An 18,201-nucleotide genomic window follows, 5' to 3' on the forward strand; every position below is an offset into this window, starting at 1 on the left:
TGTTGGAAGTCTGTTCATTGTTTTCACTTTTTATTATCTGTGTGTAGTTTTCTTTTGTTAAGAAAGAAAATGACAGTTTTAATACAATGAGAGATAAGCAACAAAGAACCACAAATAAATATTCTTTCTCCCATTTCCTGAATATAATAAATGTGTTACACTGTCACCTGGTGTTACAGACAAGGATTTTGGCTAATCCAAAAAGTAAAACACGTTTAAACTGTCTCAACTGAATATAACTTGCACAGACAGATCTTAAAATATTCCAATGGCATTGATTTGTCTCAAGATACACACCAGCAACATCTTTTCTGAAGTATGTTTGTAAAAGATACATAAAGGTCTTAATCTAACTAGGGTCTAGTCCTTGCTTTAGCTAAGCCATGTTTATAAAACTGGGCCTATGGGACGATTTCCCTGAAAGGGTTTATCCTAATCCCAGACTAAAATGCATGTTTGATCTTATTTAAAAAAAAAAAAACATCTCTTAACATGTATCATTGCCATTGTTTTGTCTCGGTGTGCACAACAGTATTGCTTTTTTGTAAGGTATATTTGTAAAAACTACTTAAATGTCCTAAAATAACTAAGGCCTAGTCTTAGATTAATCTAAACCCTGTCTGGGAAACCGCCCTAAAATGTTATGGAGCGGTTTTCTGGACAGGGATTAGACTAATCCTAGACTAAAATAAATGTAAGAGCTGTCCAAACTGAAAAGAACTTGCACTTACATATCTTAAAATACATCAGTGCCCTTTGTTTTGCCTCACATGCAGACAAGTAATGTTTTCGTAAGGCATGTTTGTTAAAACTAGTTATATTTCCTAATTAAACTAAGGCCTAGGCCAAGCTAATCCCTGTCCGGGAAATCGCCCCTATATTAAATAGCTTTTACACCTAACCCATTTTCTCAGGCATTGACCAATGAAACCGATTTATTTCTTCCCAACCTCATTCTGCTGTCTTCCTCTGTATCTCACTTTATCAATGGTAGTGGTCTGATAGAGCAGGGTTTTTCAAACCTGTCCTGGAGGACCACTAATACTGCACAATTTGCATGTCTCTCTCATTAGACACACCTGGTTTAAATCTTCAGCTCATTAGTAGAGACTGCAAGACCTGAACTGGGTGTGTATGATAACTGAATGAAGTGTGTCACAAAAGGGAAACATGCAAAATGTGCAGTACTAGTGGTCCTCCAGGACAGGTTTGAAAACCCCTGTGATAGAGCACAGATCATGATGCAGTATATTTCCACTAGATGTCAGTAGCAGCACACTCACCTGTAAGAGGTGTAAGGAAGCCTCAAGTGTCATGGGCAGAGTGCAGACATAAAACACAAGTGAATTAAATACAAGTTAACTTTTACTGAAGACAGCTTCCCCTCATTGTCACTTGACCTTAAACGATAGACACTTTATTGTCACATCTTGACACAGGTGTACAGAGAGTGAAAATCTTGTCTGCATATAGTGCTGGAAGCAGTGCAGTTAAAAGTGTGATAAACTAAACACAGTGATACAACAATAGCTAGGCCTACACAAAGCTACAACAATAAATACACCAATCACATTAAATACACTTTACACAATATACAGTTCCAATGTACATATCACAATATGGTACAGTATACACAGAATTACACACAGGAATACAGGACAGAAAGACAGATTTTTTTTACCAATTTCTTGACTCCACAGCAAATAGAGTAGTTTTGTGTCTTTACTGTCCCAATACTTATGGGTTGTGTGTGTGTGTGTGTGTGTGTGTGTGTGTGTGTGTGTGTGTGTGTGTGTGTGTGTGTGTGTGTGTGTGTGTGTGCATGCGTGCGTGTGCGTGTGCCCACAAAGATAGGAATACCAGTATTTTTGTGACCTTGTGGGGACATTTTGATGTCCGCCTGATGAAACAAGCTTATAAATCAAACAGAATGATGTTTCTTGAAAATGTGAAGTAGCAAAAGGGTTTCTGTGATGGTTGGGGTTAGGGAATGGGGCAGGTAAGGGGAATAGAATATACAGTTTGTACAGTATAAAATGCATTACGTCTATGGAATGTCCCCACAAAACATGGAAACCAGAATGCATGTGTGTGATGTTATAGAACACATTGTAATACTGCTTTCCATCATGGGCACAGTGGACTGCATCAGTAAAGTAAACAAAATATGTTTGATCACCACAGTGGCTCCCTCTACTGGCCACCAGAGGCTTTAATACACATCACCCTCAGGACAGTTTTGTTTTTGCTAAGAGCTTTAAGAGAAAAAAGCTAGATTTAACCATAGAATTTATTTGTTTATCCATTTCTAGCTCAGAGTCCAAGATAAAACCAAGGCTTTTAACCTTGTCAGAGATTGCAACTGCTGGGGGGGGGGTAACTTTTAATCGCTCAGACACTGAATGAGAATTGTGACTGAAAACTATAATCTCAGTTTTCATGATTTAAACCACTTAAGGACATTCCCCTTTAGGCCAATCCAAGATTCCAAACACTGCAGTAAAATATTGTTTTACACCATGTCAAACGCAGCACTAAGATCAAGAATAATCAATAGAGAGTTTTCCCTTTTATCCAGAGTCAGGAAAATGTGATTGAGCAACGTCACCAGTTCTGCTTCAGTGCTGTGCCTTGTCTTAAAGCCAGACTAAAAAAAGTCTGCCAATGTGGTAAGCACATTTTTCTTGAATTTTTCTTGAATTTAGTGTTTTAGAAAAAAATTCAAGATTTTTTGCTTACCCCATAGGCAGATTTTTATTTATTTTTTTGCTTGTTTTATGCACAAAATCAATTTAATTTGATATTTTTGGTCTTAAGACTTGACTTATTTTCTTGGGTTGTTTTGCTCATCAAGAAAAAGCATCTTAATTTAAGAATTTTTAGATATTTTTACTGAAAACAAGACAAAAATACTAAGAACCTTTTTTTTCTTGATTATCTTAAGCTTTGACTAGGCCTTAGTTTAATCAGGAAATAAAACTGGTTTTAACAAACATGCCCTACTTAAAGCAACACTATGTAGTTTTTTTTTTTACCTTTAAATAATGTCTCTAAAATTATTTCAGTGATAGAACAACTTTTAACTGGACAAATTGTACTGTTGCTGCAACCCGAGCAACCTCCTAGCTGCTACAAGCACACTCTGAAAGTGGCGGTGGAGGGTAGGAAACACAGCCCCGCCCCTCCCCCTGCCTGCAGAAGAGTGTCTGATACCAGGCACTGTTGCGCTTTTCAACCACATGAGGGAGCTGTAAGTCATTTTTACATGGAAACTACATAGTGTTACTTTAAAACATTACTTGTGTGCATTTTGAGGCAAAACAAATAGCACAAATGTTTTTTTAAAAATATCAGTGCAAGTTGTTTTCAGTTTGGACCAGGGGCGTAGGAATGAGTTTAACATTGGGGGAGACACATATCGGAAACCTGACAGATCGGTTAATGGTTTGAACAGAAATATGTCATAAATTAACTACACTGCAAAACATTTACCAACATACTTTATTGTACTAAAAAGACAATCTCTAAAAATTATGAAACTTCAATTTAAAATGAAAATGTAATTTCATTATTTTTTGCAAAGATAAATGACAACATTTGTTTGCAGTTACATATGTACAAGGTCATAGTCATTTATGTTTTAATAAAAACAAGACACAAAAATCTATATTGTTCAGTTGGTAGGCAAAACCAAGAAGGCATTCTCTGATGCAGGGACAGTTAAGGATACTTAACAAAAAATGCTTAACAACTTTTTGTAATAACCAGTTGTTCTGGACCTATGAATATGATGAGAATTCAGATTTGGACCTTTAAATGTAAACTTTAAGAACCACTGTTTTACTCAATTGGCCTTTCTAGAGATGTACTTTTATGGTTTAACTCATATCTACATTTTAGACAACAATTTGTTGCAGTACAGGGTAAATTTTCTGAAACGATTGTCATTAACAAAGCGGTTCCACCAAGGGTCATCCCTTGGGCCTCTATTATTTTCAATATATATTAATGACCTTCCTAAAGTGTACAGAATTGTAATATAAATTTATATGCAGATGACACAGTTACACTGCAAATTATATTCAAGAATCTCTTCAGGTTGACTTTAATCATATTCAAGCTTGGCTTTTCCAACATAATCTTATTTTGAAAACGAAAAAATCATATGGTATATTATTTAAAAAAGCACATTCAGATCTAACTGAGAACCTTTCCAAAAAAAATTTACTGATGGAAGCTTTCTTCAAAATATAAATTATTTTAAATATCTGGTCATATGGATTGATAATGAGCTTACCTTTAAATCACATATTGACTATATAACAAATAAAGTTTATGGATTTATTAGTCAACTCTACCGATCAATACATTGTTTGACATATGAAATAAGGAAAAGAATAGCCCAGCAGCTCATATTCCCATTAATTGATTATAGAGATGATATTTATCAAAATATAACGGACACAATCTTAAAGCCACTGACAAATTCACAAATGCAGATTTGTGCTAAGATGCAATAGTTTAACCATCACTGCTTAATGTATCAATCACTTGAATGGCTACAGCCTAAAGAACGTAGACAGATCCACTGGTTTATGTTTATTTTTAAATGCATTCATAATGATTTTCCAACTTATATCAGGTCACATTTGACTCATTAGGAATACAAGATACCCATAAATCAGAGTTCCCAAATGTAAAAAGAGAGGTTGGTAAGAAGGCCTTTAGATATAAAACTCTGTGTGATTGGAACAGCACTGGAAAAAGTAACGCAAATTTACGACCTAATTTTACGGTACTGAACTATTTGATAAAAATACAGTTTTCTACCATAAATGGTAGCATGAGTAGTGGGGGTGGGGCAGAGGAACTGCAGTGAAATTACTGAGTGGTATGAGGGCCACTTCTCAATATGCATTTTCTGTTTGTATTTGTATAAAGACTGAATACTTTTAAAATGTCATCAGAAGATGGCCAAGTACTGTTCCAAGTTAACATCTAGCAAAAAAAATGTTAAAATCCTGGATAATCGAGGACCCTTACAAACCATGATGTCTTGCTTTATTGATTACCATTGGCAAAACATGGTTTTACTACAGAAACCACCTTAGTTTTTGTTATCAAAAATCTGTTTAGTTTTGTGGTAACCATGGCTGAACTAAATAACCAAGATTTTTTTGTTTCAACTTTAACAAAAGCTTGGTTAATTTTCATTCATGGCATGCAATGATAGGTAGCCAGTATTATGGCCATATTTCCAATAATGGAGCAGAAAGCCTGCAAAATATTATTGTTATTGTGTCACAAAATTTAGTTTTAAGATTTGTTCAGGCGAGAATAAATGTGTTTAAAACTCAAATATGTTGGTAATTAAAGAAATGTGCTCAAAATTTCCTCAAACATTTTCGGAGACGTGAGCTCCGGGCAACCACCGGATGATAAGAGTTCATGTACACCGACGATCGCTGCCCCCTCACGGAAAGACCTTCTAACTCACCGCTGTAATGGTCATGGATAGCCTACAATTAGATAAAATGGGTATATAATTGGCAATTTGTTCTCATAAATCTGTTATATGTTCCAGTGCAAGTGGGACACAGTTGCATTTTACAGTTTATATTTATTTGTATAAATGTATTTTATTAAATGTATTTACATTTATACTGAGGTGCTGCCTTGCTGATTACTTGTTGGTGCACAAGATGGCGCAAGTAAACGCCGGTGTTCTGTCGAAGTCTGTTGTTCCCTCTACCTTTACCTCATTAGACTGTTGATTCACTCTTCCACAGTACTACGCGATAAAGATGCGAATTGCTTAAACTGTTTCCAAAAACACGACAGGATTCCTCTTTTATTTAATGGCTGACTGGTGATCATAGCACAGATGACTGGATTGATCATCTGTAAGGCAAGTTGATTGACAAGGAATTTTAGACTTGCACACAACGCAAAGTACAGTATATCAACATAATCAGAGTAAGCACAGTAAAAAGGACGATTTCTTAAATATGTAAGTTAAGCAGGAGCGGATTGGTTTTACTGTTAATTATGTGTGCACAATAACACACGAGGGGTGCATAAGAAATATTTTTTCAGTTATTGCATATTTTATGATGTAAATACAGCAGATGCTAATAAAAACTTTAAAATAAGTTTGTTCACTGACTTAATTTACTTAGCATGTTTATACTTTTACACATTTTGGCCACAGTCAAAATAAGTTTTTTTTTTATGAGCATGCGCACAAGCAGTGAGTGAAGTGAGTGACACATGTCTGTCATGGTCTCAAGTGGAAAATAGCAGCACAGATTTAATCCTAAGTCTCATATAAAGCATTTTAAGGGGATTCGATATATGTTCGTTTGATTTTTATGTGGGTTTTGTGAGAATTTAATTACAGATACATTCACACACTCAATAAATTGGCGCCAACCGCATGCAATTTAACGTCGATATAAATACGTTGAGGTATGTATTTCATTGACTTTCTTTATTACTAATACTTTTCTCTTAACGATTTCAAAAATACAGTTGTGTGTTTGTGAGAGATAACAGTAACGTTAGACAGGTTATGTTACATCAGTCCTGGTGCCATGGGCGGGCTTTAGGGGGCCGGGCCCGCCCTGTGAGTCACTAGTGCCCGCCCTGGACGAGCCTGCGGTCTCCCTTCACCTGTTCACCAGCTCCATCCCAGTCCTTGGTTGTTTACACTTTTTTTATCAATAGGCTACTCCTACTGTTGTTAATTAAAAGTAATTGTTTTGTATATGTATAACTCCTGAATAAAAATAAAAATGTGTTTGGTCTGATTTAAAAAAATATATATTTTAAATGTATTTGATTGGTTTGTCGATAGTGCAAAAAAGTTTGGTTGTTTGCTAAGCGCGCCGCAGCTTTACGTAAAGACACGATTGAGTGTTGCAGTGAGACCGACACGTTATGGTTCTGCTGTTATCTTTAAACTATTTTCGCTGCTGAAACAACAAAAACAGTCAACATTGCGTCTAAAATGTAAGTGGCTTAATATGAATTACTTCTTTAGTGAACTGTCATGAAATCTGTCACATTTTCAACCGTGATGTGATGCTGCTTAACTGTATCATGTTATTAAAAACTCCACATTTTTACAGCAGTATGTTTAACCCACTTTGTGTTTGCTGCGCTTATTTGTTTAACTTAGCGTTATTACATTATGCACTTTCGGTCGCCATTGAGACTAAAGGATGCAGAATCATTATCGTGTTTTGGTGATTGTTATTGCCGTTTTTAATCAGACTAGTTTACTTGTCCGGTCGAGCAAGTAAAATTCACTTGTCTCTGATATTAAGCAGACAAGCTTTGATGTCGAGCCCTGCGCGACGTGTTTTTATTTGTGATTAGACTGCTTCAGTAGGCTAGGTCCAATCTTTGTCGACTCCTCCATTGTATTGCGTTAATGGAGAGGTATGTTAGTTCTTCCTCGCTTTTTTGTCCATTTAATTCATAATTAATGATATTATGCATTGCAGTGAGGTTGATCTCATTTGTGCCCCCCCTGAAAAAATTAAATGCCCGTCGGTGAATTTGTGTCTGGCCCCGAATCTGTGTTACATGTGGTCGCCCATGACATAATGCAGCAAATAACGTTACTGTTGACATAAAAAACTCTTAGCAAATAACTTAGACTTAAATTAAAGGAAAATCTAAAATTGCAGTGTTTTTAAGGAGGGGGATTGATCATTTGCCTAAACGGTTTTTTAAGTTAGCAAGACCATTACACTTGGTAAATTGGTGCCAAACACGTGCGATTATTAGAGACCATTTACCTGAGGTAAAGTTAACCATTATCTTACAAACGTTTGTTTAAACATTCACTTTCCTAATTGGGCTCTTCCTTGGTGTAAAAGGAACTATGTTTTCTTGTAAACTTTGTGGACACGCATGCAGTGCTATACCTGCATTTGTGAGACATATGCGCGTTCACGTTCACGTTTCTAATGTTAGGTTTAATTGTGCTTTAAGTAAGAGTTTCAAAAAGCTTTCAGCTTTCAAAACTCACTGTTATCTACACAAAGAGAGAAAATTGGTGGCAATGAACTTATTTAACTTGACATGTCATGTGGATTTGTGTCAAGTCAGGTGTGAGACTCTGAAGGAATTTTATCAGCATCTTAAAACACACATTAGAGAGGGGAGGAACATGTCACGTTCATTCCAGCAATGTGGCAAAACTTTTTCTGTTGTGTCCACTTTTACAGCACATTTGTCTAGAAAGCATTGTGATTGTTCAGAGGTAAACCAAATTGATTCAATTGCACTTCCTCAACCTATACATGGGTGCCCTGAACAGCACTGTGAAATGCCCGAGGACTCTGTTTGCAGTGCTACTGGTGATGTAGAACACATCCCTTTGGCTGAATGTGTTTACCGATTCAATTATGAACATCTATGCATTAATTTCAATCACCTCGGTATATATATATTTGTGTTCTGCATGTACCTGTAAAAGTGTGAATAACTGGGAGGGATGGTTGAGCAAGAAGTTTATGTTTGCAATGTTAAGGAAGGTTAATGTATTTATTTATGTAATATTGAGCGACCTGTGCCATTTTGTTGTAGGACCCCCTTGAAAAAGAGATGTTGCATCTCAAATGGTTATCCTTAAATAATACAACTCTGTTCAACTCTGGGTATTTCTCAATGACTGCAGCATCACTCTCTCCCCTCAGAAGGGTCTCTTTCAACTTTTGCAAAGTCAGCAAATCATCCTGGTTAAATAGCTCACTGAGCTGTACATCTAAAATATCCAGGACTTTAAAGAATTCACCTTTGTAGAGGTCCTTGGCACTTTTAGGCTGATGTGCCTCAGCTCCTTCAATGAAGCGTTCTGGGGGTGGTCTGGTCTGTGGAATGGTAATGGGCTTAATACTTGACTGAACCACAGCCGTCGCCTCTTCAAACAGAGTTTTGAAACTTGCCTCATCTCTTTTGGCCTTGAGTGAGGTCCTAACAACTTTGGCAGCAGCCCTCATGCCAGCAATGGTTTCAGTTCTCTTCTAAAAAGACATGTTCAGGCATTCAAGCTCACAAATCACTGGTGAGGCAAGGATGAGACCCAAAACTGGTTTGCTTTTCCTAAACTGCCAAAGCAGACCATAAGCAGTAGATACAGTATTTGAGGCACCACAAGCCATCTCCTGCAAGCTAGCCAGCACTGACTCATACTGTGACAAAACAGTTCCCCTGTGCCCCGTATTGTCCATCTCGTGGGACACAGTAGTTTTATTGCAGTGCATGATTGATTCTCTGCATGTGCTATTGCTGTATGGATTGCCTTAAACTTCCCTGAATGAGACAAAAGGACTCCAAGCTGGTTGACCCAATCGAATGAGTCTCTGATCAGAACAGAGGCTAAGCAAGCTTTCTGTGTGATTAAATTAGTACAGTGGGCCCCACAATGAACGTAAAGTGCTAGTGGCTGCTCTTGTTTTATCAGTGCCTGTGCCTCGTCATAATTTTGAACTCGCAAACCATGCCTTGGTAAGTTTAATCTTAGCAGCACATCTTTAACTACTCCAGCAAGGCTTTTTCCTGATGTATCAGAAACAGAATACAAACCAATGAACTAGGGATGCACGATTACAGGACAAATTATGATCACGATTATTTTACTCAAACTTTTGATCACGATTAAAAATATGGCTTATTAGGGTTGCCAACTGTCACTTTAAAACACAGGACCAAAGGTGTGCTAGTGCAGCAGTGCGGGTATGGTTTTGTGTGAATATACAAGTGTTTTGTTTTAAGCCATTTGTCAAAATTACAGTGGGTATAGAAAAGAATCACCCCCCTTTAAAATAATCCCATTTTGTTGCTTTGCAGCCTGAATTGAAGACAGACACATTTTTTGTTTCATTCAGCTGTATTTACTCAGTGTAACTTATATCATCCAAGTGAAAGATTTAAATCCAACATATCAGAAAAAAATTAAATAATAAAAAAACATAATCACTGAGTTGGAAAAAGAATCACCCCCTTGTTTCAGTATTTTGTTGAGCCACCTTTTGCTTTAATTACAGTCTTTAGTCTGTTGGGATATGTCTCTTTGCGCAACTTTGCGCATCTAGACGTTGCAATATTTGACCACTCTTCTTTGCAGAACTGCTCCAATTCAGTTCAATTTGATGGTGACCGTTTGTGGACTGCTTTCTTCAAGTCATTCCACAAATTTTCAATGGGGTTTAAGTCTTGGCTCTGACTAGGCCATGCAAGGACATTCACCTTTTTGTCCTTCAACCACTGTGTGGTCAGTTTTGCTGTGTGCTTTGGGTCATTGTCATGTTGGAAGGTAAATCTTCTTTCCCATTGACAACTTTCTGGCAGAGAGCAGCAGATTTTCCTCAAGAATTTGACGGTATTTTGCCCCATCCATTTTTCCTTCTATCCTGACAAGTTCTCCAGTCCCTGCTGCAGAGAAACAACCCCATAACATGATATTACCACCTCCATGCTTTACTTTAGGGATGGTGTTATTTGGATGGTGAGCTGTATTGGATTTTCGCCAGACATATCGTTTGGCGTTGAGGCCAAATAATTTAATTTTAGTCTCTTCTGACCATAGCACCTTTTTCCACGTGGCCTTAGAATCTTCAAGGTGCGTTTTGGCAAAGCTCAGTCGTGACTGCATTTGGCCTTTCTTGAGGAATGGCTTTTTTCTTGCAACCCTCCCATACAAGCCACATTGTTGTCACATGCACACAATCAGGGGCGTCATGCACCAATTTTTTTTAAGGGGGCACAGTGTGCACAGCTTACAGAAATGTGTGCATACCTATTTTTTTTTACGGTCTATGGTGCATACACGGACAGCAAACGAAATATTATAGAGCTTTCAGTCTTTTCCATGGCTTTATTTTGAGCCTTCCTGCCTTCATGACAAAAACCTCCAAAATAAAAGTGTTGACTAACTTTCATATCAAATACTATTCAATCGGAATAATGACACATTGGCATCATATTTACATCTGGAACGGCATGTTTTGTTTATTTACGTTTTGTTTAATGACTTGCTTAATTGTGTCTATGCAGTTGTTGTATAAAAATGCATTATCCTATAAAATTAATGTAATTTTAAATCCATAAAGTTTATAAACAATGAAAATTACATAAGCTATAGCCACGTGATTGAGTTTAATGTTCAATAATGATTCAAAAAATGTTTAGATAAAAATTATATTAGAGGAACGGATATTTGCATTCAACTTTACCTCATATGTGAACGTGTGATTCCGCGTCCCCGTGAACTCTGGCGAACTTTGGCGTTGTACCAAGATGAATCTAGAAATCTCTACTAATATTACGTTGAGACGGTCACATTTTAAACCATACATTTTCTACACAGAGGAGGTTAACTGCACATTACCGTACTGGGGTTTGGAAACGTTTTAATTCCTCAGATAGCAAAATGCAGCAGCAACAGTAAAGAGCTCGTGAGCGCGCTCAGACGTTGATGACGTCAGCGACTGCGCTGAATGCAGCCTGCCGCCAGAAGTAATGTAACACGATCAACACTATCAAAACGGCGAAAATCTCTGAAAAGTGACAAGGATGCAGCGAAGAATTAAGAATATTGTGCATATTAAACAGATTAAAAGACAAACAACAGATTAATGGACGCTTCTTTGATTTTGAAGCTCAAAAAACCAAGGGGGCAACTGCCCCCTCAGTTTGAATGTCATGAATTCCTGCAACTGCTTCAGAGTTGCTGTAGGCCTCTTGGTAGCCTCTCTGACCAGTTTCCTCCTGGCTCTTTCATCCAGTTTGGAGCAATGTCCTGACGCAGGGAGGGTCTGTGTTGTACCAAATACCTTCCACTTCTTAATAATAGACTTCACTGTGCTTCTAGGCACTGATAAAGCCTTTGAGATGTTTTTGTATCCATCTCCTGACTTGTGCCTCTCCACAACTTTAACCCGGAGATCTTTTGACAATGCCTTGCCACCCATAGTTGATTGTTTTCTTCAGTTGCACTACCAAGGACTGAAATGCTTCAGGAAAAGCTTGTTTCATGCTGAGCTAATCAAAATGACCACAGCTGATCACAGTTGAAAGTCAATTGGCTTTGTGTGCTATTGAGAAGGTGATTTAACTACACCTGGTTGGGTTTACAAGTCATTTTTAGGAGGGGGGTGATCGTTTTTCCAACTCCGTGATTCTGTATTTTATTTTGTATTTTTTTTCCTGACAAGTTGGTATTATATCTTTTACTTGGATGTTATAAGTTGTAAATACAGCTGAATAAAACAAAAATCGTTTTTGTCTGTCTTCAATTCAGGCTGCAAAGCAACAAAATGTGATTATTTTAAAGGGGGGTGATTCTTTTCTATACCCACTGTATATCTAATATACTAATTTATAACTTTTATGCCTACAACATATGGTAGGTTTATTAATAGTTTGTTAATGTACAGCTTTACTTTAAACACAGTCCTTTAATTGAACCATTACCTTTCTATATGTCTAAAACAAAACACTTGTGACTCCTGCACTAAGGGTTAAAACGTTATCCCCTCCTCTATGTGTGACAAACAAAAAAAAAACATCTTACATAGTATCTGCTATTGAAAACACACGTACAGGCTGTGAATCAAGCATGAGAATGTCCAACCAAAGTTGGAAATGCTTATGGGGCATTTCAGATTGAGGCAAAACAGTATAAAAAGAAAATATAAAATGGTATTATATCACCCCTTTAATGCACACTCGAAGGGTCTGTGATTGGATGACAGGTGTGGGTAATCATTATCATGTGTCGTGATCAGCACTGCTGCTATTGCTGCGGGTTCGACTTTATGCAGCGGTGCTGGAACTGACAGGCGGATGACATCAAAGTACCGCAAGAGCATTTCGATAGCAGTCTCCTCTGTATGTTTTCTTCAATCGCTCTCATGGGATTTTGATTTCATCTTCCTCTCGGTTCTTGTGGCACCACATAAAGTTAAACAAACTTATATCAGTCAGTCACTTATTAGATCAGCGTATCAGTCAAAAAATGGGATGCGAGTGGTCATGTAACTGTTACAGGACAAATCAATCACCCCCAAAATACGGGCAAAGACACGTACCTGGCTGTTTTATTTTTTTATCCCACGGACTAAAAGGCTTGCCAATCTTCCCCATTTTGCTAAGCCATGTGACGCCTTTATTGATCTCCAATATATCGGAGCCTTCCTGCATTAAAAGTATGTCCATGCTAGCTAGCTGAAATAAACTTTTACCTCAACTGAACAAACTACATTCAAAAAGCCTGGAGTGGATCCGGAGCGAAGTGATTACAGAAGATTACAAAAGATTTCAAAATCAAATATTTTTTTCTCCGTGGTATAATTTTGGGGGTTCTCCAATACGCCTTCCTAAGATTTTGTTTTTGTATTTTATTTTGTTCATTTCTTTTTCGATTTAGCCAGACCTGCTTTTGAGGCAAAGTCTTTCATGTTTTACACAACAGATGCCATGTTAATTGTTTAATAGTATTTGTTAATAAAACATAGTTCAATTAATTGTTTTTAAATGCAATTTTTATGTCTAAGAAGATACTGAGGTGTTCCATCTATTTTAAATTATAGGACAAATTATGATTTGCAGTGCTGCTTCATTGACATGAATGTAGATAACAGCTTTTTATACTATTCTATTCATGATATACAACTTCAATGCTATAAGGCAGTAATTCACAAGTGTTTACTAAATCAGTGAATCATATGTCCTGTATATAGTAATACAAATTTTAATATACTAATTACTATTAATTTGACTAATTCCATTCAAAAAGTGAAACTTGTATATTATATTCATTCATTACACACATACTGATGTATTTCAAATGTTTATTTCTTTTAATTTTGATGATTGTAACTGACAACTAAGGAAAAATCCCAAATTCAGTATCTCAGAAAATTAGAATATTACTTAAAGGGACACTCCACTTTTTGTAAAATATGCTCATTTTCCAGCTCCTCTAGAGTTCAACCTTTTATTTTTACTATTTTGGAGTCCATTCAGCTGATCTCCGGGTCTGGCACTAGCACTTTTAGCATAGCTTAGCATAATCCATTGAATCTGATTAGACCATTAGCATCGCACCAAAAAATAGCCAAGAGTTTTCAATATTTTTCCTATTTAAAACTTGACTCTTCTGTAGTTATATCGTGTACTAAGACAGACAGAAAATTAAAAGTTGTGATTTTCTAGGCAGATATGGCTAGGAACTACAATCTCATTCTGGCGTATATCTGACTTTGCTGCTGTAACATGGCTGCAGGAGGCGCAATGATATTACGCAGTGCCCGAAAAGAGTCCCCTGCCTTTCAAGGTTACCAAGTTACCCTGAGCCCAGTTATTGGAATCTGGAAGAGAAAAAGGGTATCAGAAAATCTTAAAGTTTTTTGTCTGTAGTCCGTGACACATTGAATGGCTTTCCCCTGAGGATAATTTTTGTTAAAATGTTCTTTAATTCTGAAAGGATTAAATTTTTGGGCCTTCTTGATGCCACATGTGAGGTTGATCACTACTAACCCTGAATGCCACCTTGTCTCCTGATCTAAAGGCTTTATTGTGGGCTTTGAGCAGTGAATGGACTCACGCATGCCAGGGTCTTTGGTTGGGCTTTACAGTGATAGTAGTGAGCACAACATCATTCGCACACTTACTGATGAAACCAGTATGCATATACCTCTAAGTCAATGTTTCGTATGGGAGTATCAATTTTAAACTGTACACATTGTTCTTAAGTTTACTGTCTCATTTTCATTAGGCAGACTTTGTGATGCTTCACTCCGCACCTTGTTTAAGGAAGCAAAGGCAATGGTCAACAGTGGCCCCTTTTAGTGGACAACCTGAGTGACCCTAAAAGGGGCGCCCGCACACCAGATGAGAAGCGTCGCGTCGCGCCATGAATCTAAAAACAGAACACATTATTTTCTATGAATGTATGCACACCGGCGGCGCCTGACAGCAGCTGTCTGCTGTGAAACTGGACAGTTTTTTTCAACGGAGCTTCAAAGGACTATAAACGATCCCAAACGAGGCATAAGGGTCTTATCTAGCAATACGATTGTCATTTTTGACAAGAAAAATAAAAAATATGTACTTTTAAACCACAAATTTTTGTCTAGGTCAAGTCCAGCGCGACCTAACGTAAATGCGTAGTGACGTAGGGAGGTCACGTGTTACATATATAAAACGCACATTTGCGGACCATTTTAAACAATAAACTGCCACAAAGACATTAATTAGTATCGTTTCACATACAACAACGTAGGAAAGGTCCTCTTTCAAGACGCTTGTAAACACTGGGGCGGAGTTTCGCGTTCGTCCTCTGTGACCTCTTGACATCATGACGTATTGCATGGGGTCAGCTGGCGCATCACGACCGGATCTACATGACGAGAAGTTGTGGAATAAAAGTGTATATTTGTTATTTTTATTGTCAAAAATGACAATCGTTTTGATAGATAAGACCCTTATGCCTCGTTTGGGATTGTTTATAGTCCTTTGAAACTCCGTTGAAAAAAACCGTTAAGTGTTGAGTTAAGTATTAAATGTTGGGCTCTATTAAAGTCCATTAAAATGAGAAAAATCCTGCAATGTTTTCCTCAAAAAACATAATTTCTTCTCGACTGAACAAAGAAAGACATCAACATTTTGGATGACATGGTGGTGAGTAAATTATCTGGATTTTTCTTTTAAGAAAATGGACTAATCCTTACCCACCCAACTGGTGGCAATACACAACTTGACAACATAAACATCAGTTGAGGGCTGCAACTCCACTTTTTAAATGACAATATCCTGACCGGACCACTGTTGCCAGTGATATAAGAAATTAAAATGATTTCTTAATTTCTAGGGACATATCAGGGCCATTTTATGATTAATTGATATACATTTCTTACATACTGTTCCTTTAAGAGTGGTACTCATGACAAAAGCAGTGATAAGGGTAGAGCGATTTATCACGGTTCATTTAAGATCCTTAAAATGTAAGATTTGTTAAGCCCCCACCCCAAAAGAGCATAAAGTGTGTGTGTGTGTGTGTGTGTGTGTGTGTGTGTGTGTGTGTACCTGGTAATTATCACGTTGTGGGGACCAATTGTCCCCACAAAGATAGGAATACCAGTGTTTTTGTGACCTTGTGGGGACATTTTGATGTCCCCATGAGGAAACAAGCTTATAAATCAAACAAAATGATGTTTCTTGAGAGTGTGAAGTATCAGAAAGGTTTCTGTGATGGTTGGGGTTAGGGAATGGGGTAGGTAAGGGGAATAGAATATACAGTTTGTATGGTATAAAATGCATTACGTCTATGGAATGTCCCCACAAAACATGGAAACCAGAATGTGTGTGTGTGTGTGTGTGTGTGTGTGTGTGTGTGTGTCTACACTCTAAAAATAAATGGTGCTAAATAGCACTTAAAGTGGTTCACTGGCTCCTAATTATAGGGGAACCAGCACCTATGTAGAACCATAAGTGGTGTTATAGTCGTGCTTTAACACCCCTATGGTTCTACAGAGACTGCTATATAGGTGCTATATATGTAGCACGAAAAATGGTTTTCTATCAGTAGCTTTTAGTACCATTAAGTATTAGTACTATTTAGCACCATTTTTTTAGAGTGTACTGTATGTGCCTACTGTTATTGTTAGTGAGTATTATTTAACTAAAACATAGACATATAGTTTTTGGACAAATTCATGTTTTGCACTGGTTTATTAGCTCTTATATGCTGATCGGTTGTAGTTATCGAGTGGATAAATGATGCACGTGTAAACTCTAGAAGACCACTAGAAAGGTTTTGACCATCATTTGATTTTAAAGTCATAATATGGCATAATTGGTCCTTTTTGACATATTATGGATGGCTGTTCCGAAAATAATTGATCTGTAACGTGTAAATATGTATTGGTTCCATAATTCATTGTACAGTTAGTTAAAATATACATTGGTTTGTTCAGCTTTATATTGGTTTAAATACATTGGTTTGTTCAGGTATGTATTGGTTTAGATACACTGGTTTGTTCAAACATATACTGGTTTGTTAAACTATACATTGGTTTGTTTAGCTATTAATTCATTTGTTTAGTTATATATTTGTTCATTCAGTTATATAAGATGCATGTGGTGAATGGACATAGAGGGGCCGAAGCCACTTAACTGCAGTTCAGTACAGTAATGGCAGAGGGGAAGAAGCTGTTCTTATGTCTGGTTGTTTTAGTGCACAGGGTTCTGTAGGGCCTCCCAGAGGGGACGAGGTTAAAGAGGGTGTATGCTGGGTGTGTGGGGTCTTTAATGATATTCTCTGCCCGCTTCCTGGTCCAACAAGTGTACAAGTCCTGGAGGGAGGGTTCTACAGAGGATTCGTCTGCCTGTTTTCCTGCTTCTTGGTCTGCCCATTGTGTCCCTGTGTGCCGAGTCTCTGATCCTCTCTGTCTGCTTCCATCTTGACCAGCTCTCTTTTGACTACTGTTGTGTTTAAATAAACTCATAATTTACTTGCTATTGAATCTGTGATTGTTTTCTTCCCACACCATGAAATAATTAAATATTGCAATGATTATGATGATTATATAAATAAATGATTAGGAATAAAACTCAACAATGACCAATTATGCCATAATTCTGACTTTTTTATCTCATAATTTTGACTTTTTTATCTTATAATTATGACTTTTAAAGTCATAATTTCTAATTTTATCTCATAATTATGATTTATCAGAGCTTGATTTGTTTTCTTATAAGGCGGAAATGGGCTTCCATACAATTGACTAAAAACAAGGACACGCAATTAATATTTGACAAACACATTGTGTAGTTCATTATGATATTTCTAAGATTTTACATACATCATAATTTACAGCACTTTTACTTTTAAAGCTGCCACAACTATAAATGAGTACTGTCACTTTAAATGAGGACTGTTACTTTATTTGTCTCCGTTTGATGTGAAAGTGAAACTACCGCATCCATTTAGAGAACACAGCAAACACGTGAGTGAGCCGAGAAAAACTTTACTACCATCATTCAGTACATATAATAAAAATGAAGAGTTATTAGTAAATGTTTTAACTAGATGGGATTGTAGTCAGTAGTGAGAAAGTGAAGATTAACAGTTTGAAACAGGTAAGAACTGAACTGATCTGACAAACACTGAGATGATATTTCACT

The 18,201-nt window shown here is 37.0% G+C and overlaps 1 protein-coding gene across 2 annotated transcripts in view; it reads left to right on the top strand.

Annotated features, from left to right (window-relative positions):
- Positions 1 to 17,997: 17,997 nt before the first annotated feature.
- The window catches only part of LOC135753701 (NLR family CARD domain-containing protein 3-like), an 85,998-nt gene continuing 85,794 nt past the window's right edge, over positions 17,998 to 18,201 (top strand). Inside the window, exon 1 of one of the 2 annotated variants that reach the window (XM_065271652.2) lies at positions 17,998 to 18,023. The gene's annotated coding sequence lies outside the window, so the exon portion shown is untranslated. Of the gene's footprint in view, positions 18,157 to 18,201 lie in introns of both variants that reach the window. The other variant, XM_065271651.2, reaches the window with a different exon arrangement.

The sequence above is a fragment of the Paramisgurnus dabryanus genome, chromosome 10, assembly GCF_030506205.2.
Source record: "Paramisgurnus dabryanus chromosome 10, PD_genome_1.1, whole genome shotgun sequence".
Lineage (NCBI taxonomy): Eukaryota > Metazoa > Chordata > Actinopteri > Cypriniformes > Cobitidae > Paramisgurnus > Paramisgurnus dabryanus.